Below are 9,997 nucleotides of genomic sequence, written 5' to 3'. Positions count from 1 at the left end.
AATTCTTGACTGCTGCTTCATGGGCACTGGTTGTGAATAAATATAATTTAAACAGAAAGTGATGGAAAAGGATATACCATTTCAACCCCCCCAAAAAAAAAAATTGCAGCAGCTAACTTATTAACTTCAGAAAAAGCAAACTTCAGAACAAGAAAAGTTATCAGTATAAAAGGGGCGTTACAGGATAACAAAGGGGTCAGTTATACAAGAAGATTAAAAAATCATTACCATCTATGCGCCAAACCAGATCATCAAAATTTATTAGGCAAAAGTTGATGAAGGACTTCTGGCCAACATGGCACCATAGATAGAAGCACCACGCTGTCCCTCCACAGCAAAAACATGAAAAAATAAGCAAAACAGAGACAAACATCAGTCCTGGAACCCAAAGAGTCAAATGAAGAGATAAAGAACTCAGCCAAGCACCGATAAGAATAAGAAACTGACAGAAAACAGCAAGGAAAGTTGTGTGGAGGTCCCTATCAGCTAACGCACCACAGATTCACCATCTTGTACTCTTGTCGGAGACCAGCAGATGGGGAGCATGGTAAGGCAACTTCATGGAGCTCCGCGCCGGAGACACAGCACCCAGTAACCAGTGATACACGCTTTCCCACTCCCCATCCTCTCCCCACTGCTCTACCTCTGTGCTACCAAGTCAGCCCAAGATTTCAGACGCCACACACAAGCTTGGGAGTACCCATGTCACCCTCACTTCTGACCTGCTGGCTACAAACTTAAGGTTTTCCCACTAGCCCTTCAGCAAGGGTGGCCGCCCACTGTTAATACCCAGACAAACTTGAATGAACAGAATGGAGCTGCTGAAACTCTTTCCTATCACAACCTAGCTTTATCTCGGAACCAGGACATGGCCTACCTGGAAGTTAGGCATGATGTCATAAGCTTGATGGCCCCCTGGACTATCTCACCTCTGATCTGCTGGATACTAATTAGGGGGTTCCTTCTACCCCCACTCCAGGATACCAGCTTTAAATTCATGGTGTTCTCAGCTCCCCTAATTTCTGATCTGCTTGTTCCACGACTCCCTTGGGTTTGATAATTCACTGAAATGACTTCTGGCAGCGGTGGCTCAGCCAGCTGGGAAGTGCAATGTCTGTGCCACTTGGATTCGTCCCACCCACATCAGAGATCTGCAGACAGGGAGTACAGGAAAGCAGCTTCACCAAGTTCCCAGCAGGAGAGAGAGCACCCGATAACCAGTGATATACGCTTTCTGAACCCGTATCCTTCTTACTCACACTCTATCTGCTTCCCGCCAGCCACGGTCTCTTGGCCCAGAGGCAACTGCTTCAGTCCCAGGTCACATGGATTCACTCCACCCACAATGGCCAGCTCCTTGAGTACAATTTGTCTGTTGCTGGTGTGGCTTTTTTCTGTACCTTTTGGTTTCTTCCATACCTCCGACCACCTTCCCGTCATTTCTCTCAAACTCCTGGCTCTGGGTGCCATCTTTGTTTCCTCTTGAAAGGCTGTGAAGCGCTGCTCAACTGGGGAACCACTCCCCCGGCCCATGGCACCAAGCTGGTGGGATCCCTGAGGCACTTTTTTTTTTTTTGCTTTGTTTTATTTGTTTTTTCTGTGGCTTGGGAACCCCTTCTAGTAAGGCTGCACTGCATGGCCTAGGAGCCACTCCCCTAATCTGTGCAGCTGTGTAGGTGGAATCCCTGGGAGGCATTTCTTTCTTTCTTTCCTTTTTTCTCTTTTTCCTTTCTGTCTTTCTTCATTTCTCAGTTCTTGTCTCTCTATACTTACCTTCTTTTCTTGTCTCCTGAATACATGGAGCTGTGTGAAATCTATATTCCCATTAGCCAGGTTACATTGTGCACACTAGGAGCCACTACCCCGGTCTTTGCAGCCATATCAGTGGGACCCCTGGGGGCTTTTCTTTTCTTTCTTTTTTTTCCAAATTTTTATCTAGTTTTTTTCCCCCTTTTTGTTTTTCTACATTTCTCAGTTTCTCATCTCTCTACTCCAAAGGTAAGCTCACTTAGCACTTTTTTTTTTTTCTTAATTTTCTTTGGCTCCTGTTTCTCTCTCCTCTTTCCAATACCCATATTAGCTCCACACATCACAACCTCCCCACTCCTTCCTGCCTACCTTCACCATGCACTGAACATCCCACCCCTGAACAGCACAGGCACGGCCAACCAGAACCTGCCCAGCACTGATTCCTGGCCTGCCCTGTTGGCCCTAGTACATGCCACAAACAATGCATCCATGCCCATCCACTTCAGCTGGACCTGCCCTGCTTCACCATAGCTGAGTGACTGCCCCTACCCATTGGACAAGGAGGTGAAAGGTATCATGACCACAGATGATTAAACAACAAAGAACACACAGCCCACCTGCTCAGATATAACCAAATAAAACAAAAAAGCAGGACAAAACAAACAGATCTACAACCAATAAAAGAAGAAAATAACTACTGAATGTACCCAAAACAGCAGACAATACCAAAACATAAAGACAAAAAAGACAGGATGGTTCCAGTAGGCATCCAAAATGAAACAGCAGATGACTTTCCAGTAGAAGAAAAGGCACTGGAACCACCTGACAGGCAATTCAAATCTCTAATATTCAGAGCTATTCAAGAGTTGATGCAAAAAGCAGACAAAAATGAGGAAAAAATAGACAAATTCATGGAAAATACAGACAAAAAAATGGAAGAATTCAGGAAAATAATACAGAAACAAAATTCCAAAATAAATTCACAATTAGAAATCATACAAAAATGACAATTAGAAATCCAAAAGATAAACAAGACTTCAGAAATGGAGAGTGTCATAGAAAGGCTAAGGAGCAGGTTTGAAATGATGGAACACAGGATTGGTGAAATTGAAGACCAAACCTTGGATACAATTCTATTTGAGGAAAAATCAGAAAAACAGAATGAAGAAAAATGAAGAAACCCTGAGAATTATGTGGGATACAGTAAAAACAAAATTTTGCAAGTGATAGAACTTCCACAAAAGGGGGAGAAAATGGAAAACACAAAGAGGATCACTGAAGAATTGCTGACAGAAAACTTCCCTAATATCATGAAAGATGAAAAGCTGACCATCTAAGAAGCACAACAAACCACATATAGGATAGACCCCAAAAGAAAATTACCAAGGCATATCATAATCACACTTGCTAAAACCAACAAAAACAACAAAGCAAAATCCTGAGAGAAGCTTGAGAAAAACAAAAAGTCACGTACGAGACTAAGCTCTGATTATTCAGCAGAAACCACGCACACAAGAAAGCAATGGAATCACATGTATATAAAACCTTGAAAGAAAAAAACCGCCAACGAAGAATAATACATCCTGCAAAACTTTCATTCAAATATGATGGTGAAATTAGGACATTTCCAGATAAACAGAAATTAAGGGAATATGTAAAAATCAAACTTACAAGAATTATTAATGGGAATTCTTCGGTCTGTGAACAAACAACATCAGACCACAGGCTGAATCTTGGATGCAAGACTGTACCAGCCAGAAGCCAACCTAGGAAATGAACTTGCAAGGACTATCCAAAACCAAAAGAATTACAACAGGAAACCAGAGAGGTTAATCTGTAAATGACAACAATGTCAAAGAACAAGAAAAGAGGGAATAAATGGTGTACGAATAGAGCTTTCGAATGGAGAGGAAGACAAAGTGATACCAAGTAATAACAGACTGGCTCAAACCTAGAAAGATAAGGGTAAATTTCAACGTAACCACAAAGAAAGTTAACAAACCTACTCATCAAAATAAAGAAGAAAAACATAAAGTCTCAATAAAAACAACATCTACAAAAAAAAAAAAAAGAAAAGAAATCCACAAACAAAAGGAATTCAGCACAAGAGAGTAAGAAGAACAAAGAAAATGTCAGGATCACAAAAAAAAAAAAAAAAAAAAAAAAAAAAACACTACAAAATGACAGCAGTAAACTCACACCTATCAATAATTACACTGAATGTAAATGGCCTAAATGCACCCATAAAGAGTCACAGAGTGACAGAATGGATAAAAAAAAGAATCCATAAATTTGCTGTCTACCAGAGACACACCTTAAAAACAAAGACATAAATGTAGTAAAAATCAAAGGATGGAAAAAAAAATCAAGCAAATAACTGCCAAAAAGGGCAGGAGTGGCAATACTGATCTCAGATAAAATAGACTTTAAAATAAAATCCACCATAAAAGACAAAGAAGGGCACAATATAATGATTAAAGAGATGACCCATCATGAAGACTTAACCACAATAAATATGTACGTATCCAATAACAGGGCTCAAAAATACATAAACTCTAACAGCACGAAAAGAGAAACTGACAGTTCCACAATAATAGTAGGAGACTTCAACACACCACTCTTGGTAAAGAACAGAACATGTGGAAAGAAACTCAACAAAACTCCACCCGACAGCTGCAAAGTACACATTTTTTCCCAACACACATAGAATGTTCTCCAGAATAGACCACATCTTAGGCCACAGAGCAACCCTCAATAAAATCCAAAATATTGAGATAATACAAAGTATCTTCTCTGGCCATAACGCCATCAATGTAGAAATTAACAACAGAAGAATAAGGAAAAAAAAAAATTACATGGAAACCGAGTAACACCCTGCTTAAAAACCTCTCGGTAATAGAAGAAATCAGAGGTGGAATCAGAAAATTCCATAGAATCAAGCAAGAATGAAAACACAGCATACCAAAACCTTCAAAACCTTTGGGACACAGCAAAGGCAGTCCTCAGAGGTAAATTTACACCAACAGATGCACACATGAAAAGGGACAAAATAAAAACATTAGCTAAACAACTTCAACAAAGAGAAAGAGAACAGCAAAAGAAGACCACAGCCACTAGAAGAAAGCAAATAATAAAGATTAGAGCAGAAATAAATGAAATAGAGAATAGAAAAATAGAAAGAATCAACAAAACCAAAAGTTGGTTGTTAGAAAGCATCAACAAAATCGAAAATCACTGGCGAAACTGACAAAAGAAAAATACAAGAGGACACAAATAACCCAAGCAATAGGGGACATTACAACAGACTCAACTGAAATAAAAAAGATCATAACAGAGTATTATGAACAACTTTATTCCAACAAATTTGAAAACCTAGAGGAAATGGACAAATTTCTAGAAACACACTACCTATACAAGCTAACACAAAATGATGTTGAAAATCTAAACAGACCCGTAACAAGAGATTGAAAAGGCAATTAAAAAAAAAAAAAAAAAAAACTCCCAACTAAAAAAAGCCCTCACCCTGATGGCTTTACTGGAGAAGTCTACCAAACATTCAGAGAAGAGCTTACACCTGTACTACTCAAACTATTTCAGAACACAGAAAAGGAAGTGATACTGCTGAATTCATTCTATGAAACCAGCATAACCCTGATACCAAAGCCAGGCAAAGACCCCACAAAAAAAGAAAATTACAGACCAATCTCTCTCATGATATAGAAGCAAAAATTCTCAACAAAATTCTAGCCAACAGAATTCAGCATCATATCAAAAAAATAATACACCACGACCAAATAGGATTCATACCAGGTTTGCAAAGATGGTTCAACATTAGAAAATCAACCAACATAATCCACCACATAAATAAAAAAGAATCACATGATCATCTCAATCAACACAGAAAAGGCATTCAACAAAGTCCAACAAACATTCCTGATAAAAACTCTCAATAAAACAGGTATAGAAGGAAAATTTCTCAACATAATAAAGGGCATATATGTAAAACCAGCAGCCAACATCATTCTTAATCGATGCTGAAAACATTCCCCTTGAGAACAGAAACAAGACAAGGGTGCCCTTTATCACCACTCCTATTTAACACTGTGCTGGAAGTCCTAGCCAGAGCAATAAGGCAAGAAACAGAAATAAAGGGAATCCAAATTGGTAATGAAGAAGTTAACTCTCCCTATTTGTGGATGATATGATACTATACATAGAAAACCCAAAAGACTCCATGAGAAAACTACTGGAACTAATAGATTCAGCAGAGTAGCACGATACAACATATAAAAATCAGTTCGATCCCTATATACCAATAAAGAGAATGACAAAAAGGAAATCACAAAAACAATACATTTATAATAGCCCCTAAAAAAATAAAATACTTGACCTCATAGACATATACAGAACATTCCACCCAACAGCAGCCAAGTATACTTTATTTTCCAACCCACATGGAACATTCTCCAAAACAGACCACATTTAGGTCATAAAGCAAGCCTTAACAGAATCCAATATACTGAAATATTACAAAGCATCTTCTCTGACCATAAGCCATAAAAGTAAAAATCAATAACAGAAAAATTAGGGAAAAGAAATCAAACACTTGGAAACTGAACAACACCTTGCTCAAAAATGACTGGGGTATAGAAGAAATTAAGGATGGAATAAGGAAATTCATAGAATCCAATGAGAATGAAAACACTTCATATTAAAACCTTTCAGACACAGCTAAAAAAGTGCTCAGAGGCCAATTTAGAGCAATAAATGCACCCATCCAAAAAGAAGAAAGGGCCAAAAAGAAAGAATTAACCCTACAACTTGAACAAATAGAAAGAGAGCAAGAAAAGAAGCAAGAAAAGAGCATGCACCAGAAGAAAGTAAATAATAAAAATTAGACCAGAATTAAATGAAATAAAGAACAGAAAAGTAATTGAAAGAGTTAACAAAACCAAAAGCTGATTCTCTGAAAAAATTAACAAAACCGATAAATCACTGGCCAAACTGACAAAAGAAAGACAGGGGAGGAAGCAGATAACCCAAAGAAGAAATGAGACAGGCAGTATCACAACAGACCCAACTAAAAGTAAAAGAATCGTATCAGATGGTACTCTAGCAAATTTGAAAACCTGGAAGAAATAGATGAAGTTCTAGAACACACTACCTACCTAAACTAACACAAGCAGAGGGAGAACAACTAAATAAACTCATAATAAAAGAAGAGATTGAAAAGGTAATTAAAAAACTCCCAACAAAAAAAAGGCCTGGCCTGGATGGCTTCACTGGAGAGTTCTACCAAACTTTCAGAGATGAGTTAACACCACTACTACTAAAGGTATTTCAGAGCATAGAAAAGGATGGAATATTCCCAAACTCATTCTATGAAGCCAGCATATCACTGATACCAAAACCAGGTAGAGACAGCACGAAAAAAGGAAATTACAGACCTATATCCCTCATTAACTTAGATGCAAAAATCCTCAACAAAATTCTAGAGAAAAGAATTCAACAATACACCATGACCAAGTGGGATTCATACTAGGTATGCAGGGATGGTTCAACGTTAAAAAAAAAAAAAATCAATGTAATCCTTCATATAAATAAAACAAAAGACAAGGACTATATGATCTTATCAGTTGATGCAGAAAAGGCAACACCCATTCATGATAAAAACTCTCAGCTAAATTGGAATAGAAGGAAAATTCCTCCGCATAATAAAGGGGAAGGGCATTTATACAAAGCCAACAGCCAGCATCATCCTAAATGGAGAGAGTCTGGAAGCATACCCCTTGAGAACGTGAACAAGACAAGGATGCCTTTATCACCACTCTTATTCAACATTGTGCTGGAGGTCCTAGCCAGAGCAATTAGGCTAGATAAAGAAATAAAGGGCAACCAAATTGGCAAAGAAGGAGTAAAAGTATCTCTGTCTGCAGATGACATGATCTTATACACAGAAAACCCTAAAGAATCCTCAAGAAAACTACTGAAACTAATAGAAGAGTTCAGCAATCAGGCTACATGATAAAAACCAAAAACCAAACCCACTGCTGTCAAGTCGATTCCGACTCATAGCGACCCTATAGGACAGAGTAGAACTGCCCCATAGAGTTTCCAAGGAGTGCCTGGCAGATTTGAACTGCCAACCTCTCGGTTAGCAGTCGTAGCACTTAACCACCATGCCACCAGGGTTTCCAGGATACATGATAAACATAAAAAATCAGTTGGATCCCTCTACACCAAAAAAGAGAATGTCGAAGAGGAAATCACCAAATCAATACCATTTACAATAGCCCCCAAGATGAAAAGATGTTGTTGTTGTTTGGTGCCGCCCAGTCGGTTCCGACTCTTAGCAACTCTATGTACCACAGAAGGAAACACTGCCCGGACCTTACTTAAAATCGTTGTTATGCTTGAGCCCATTTTTTGCAGCCGCAGTGTCAGTGCATCTTGTTGAGGGTCTTCCTCTTTTCCACAGACCCTGTACTTTACCAAGCATGATGGCCTTCTCCAGGGACTGATCCCTTCTGACAAAATGTCCAAAGTATGTAAGATGCAGTCTCGCCATCCTTGCTTCTAAGGAGCATCCTGGTTGTACTTCTTCCAAGATAGATTTGTTCGTTCTTTTGACAGTCCATGGTATATCCAATATTCTTCGTCAACACCACAATTCAAAGGCATCGATTCTTCTTCAGTCTTGCCTATTCATTGTCCAGCTTTCACATGCATATGATGGGATTGAAAATACCATGGCTTGGATCTGGTGCACCTTAGTCTTCAAGGTGACATCTTTGCTTTTCAACACTTTAAAGAGGTCTTTTGCAGCAGATTTGCCCAATGCAGTGCGTCTTTTGATTTCTTGACTACTGCTTCCATGGCTGTTGATTGTGGATCCAAGTAAAATGAAATCCTTGACAACTTCAATCTTTTCTCCGTTTATCATGATGTGGCTTTTTGGTCCAGTTGTGAGGATTTTTGTTATCTTTATGTTGAGGTGTAATCCATACTGAAGGCTGTGGTCTTTGATCTTCATCAGTAAGTGCTTCAAGTCCTCTTCACTTTCAGCAAGCAAGATTGTGTCATCTGCACAACACAGGTTGTTAGTCTTCCTCCAATCCTGATGCCCTGTTCTTCACAGAGTCCAGCTTCTTGCATTATTTGCTTAGCATACAGATTGAATAGGTATGGTGAAAGGATACAATCCTGACACACACCTTTCCTGACTTTAAACCACTCAGTACCCCTTTGTTCTGTCTGGACAACTGCCTCTTGATCTATGTACAGGTTCCTCACGAACACAATTAAGTGTTTTGGTATGCCCATTCTTCCCGATGTTATCCACAATCTGTTACGATCCACACAGTCAAATGCATTTACATAGTCAATAAAACACAGGTAAAGATCCTTCTGGTATTCTCTGCTTTCAGCCAGGATCCATCTGCTATCAACAATGATATCCCTGGTTCCACATGCTTTTCTGAATCTGGCCTGAATTTCTGGCAGTTCCCTGTTGATATAATGCTGCAGCCGCTTTTGAATGATCTTCAGCAAAATTTTGCTTGCTTGTGATATTAATGATATTGTTCGATAATTTCCACATTTGGTTGGATCACCATTCTTGGGAATAGGCATACATATGGATCTCTTCCAGTCAGTTGGCCAGGTAGCTGTCTTCCAAATTTCTTGGCATAGACGAGTGAGCACTTCCAGTGCTGCATCGATTTGTTGAAATATCTCAATTGATATTCCATCAATTCCTGGAGCCTTGTTTTTCACCAATGCCTTTAGTGCAGCTTGGACTTCTTCCTTCAATACCATCAGTTCCTGATCATATGCTACCTTTTGAAATACCTGAATGTCGACTAATTCCTTCTGGTATAATGACTCTGTATATTCCTTCCAAAGAAGATAAAGTACTTAGGAATAAACCTAACCAGAGATGTAAAAGACCTATACAAAGAAAACTACAAGACACTACTGCAAGAAACCAAAAGAGACCTACAGAAGTGGAAAAACATACCTTGCTCATGGATAGGAAGACTCAACATTGTAAAAATATCTATTCTACCCAAAGCGATCTGTAGACACAGTGCAATCCTGATCCAAATACCAATGACATTTTTTAATGAGATGGAGAAACAAATCACCAACTTCATGTGGAAGGGACAGAGTCCCTGGATAAGTAAAGCATTACTAAAAAAGAACAAAGTGGGAGGCCTAACACTACCTGAATTAGAACATATTATAT

Source organism: Elephas maximus, chromosome 11, assembly GCF_024166365.1.
Source record: "Elephas maximus indicus isolate mEleMax1 chromosome 11, mEleMax1 primary haplotype, whole genome shotgun sequence".
In the NCBI taxonomy this organism is placed as follows: domain Eukaryota; kingdom Metazoa; phylum Chordata; class Mammalia; order Proboscidea; family Elephantidae; genus Elephas; species Elephas maximus.
This window is presented reverse-complemented; position numbering follows the sequence as displayed.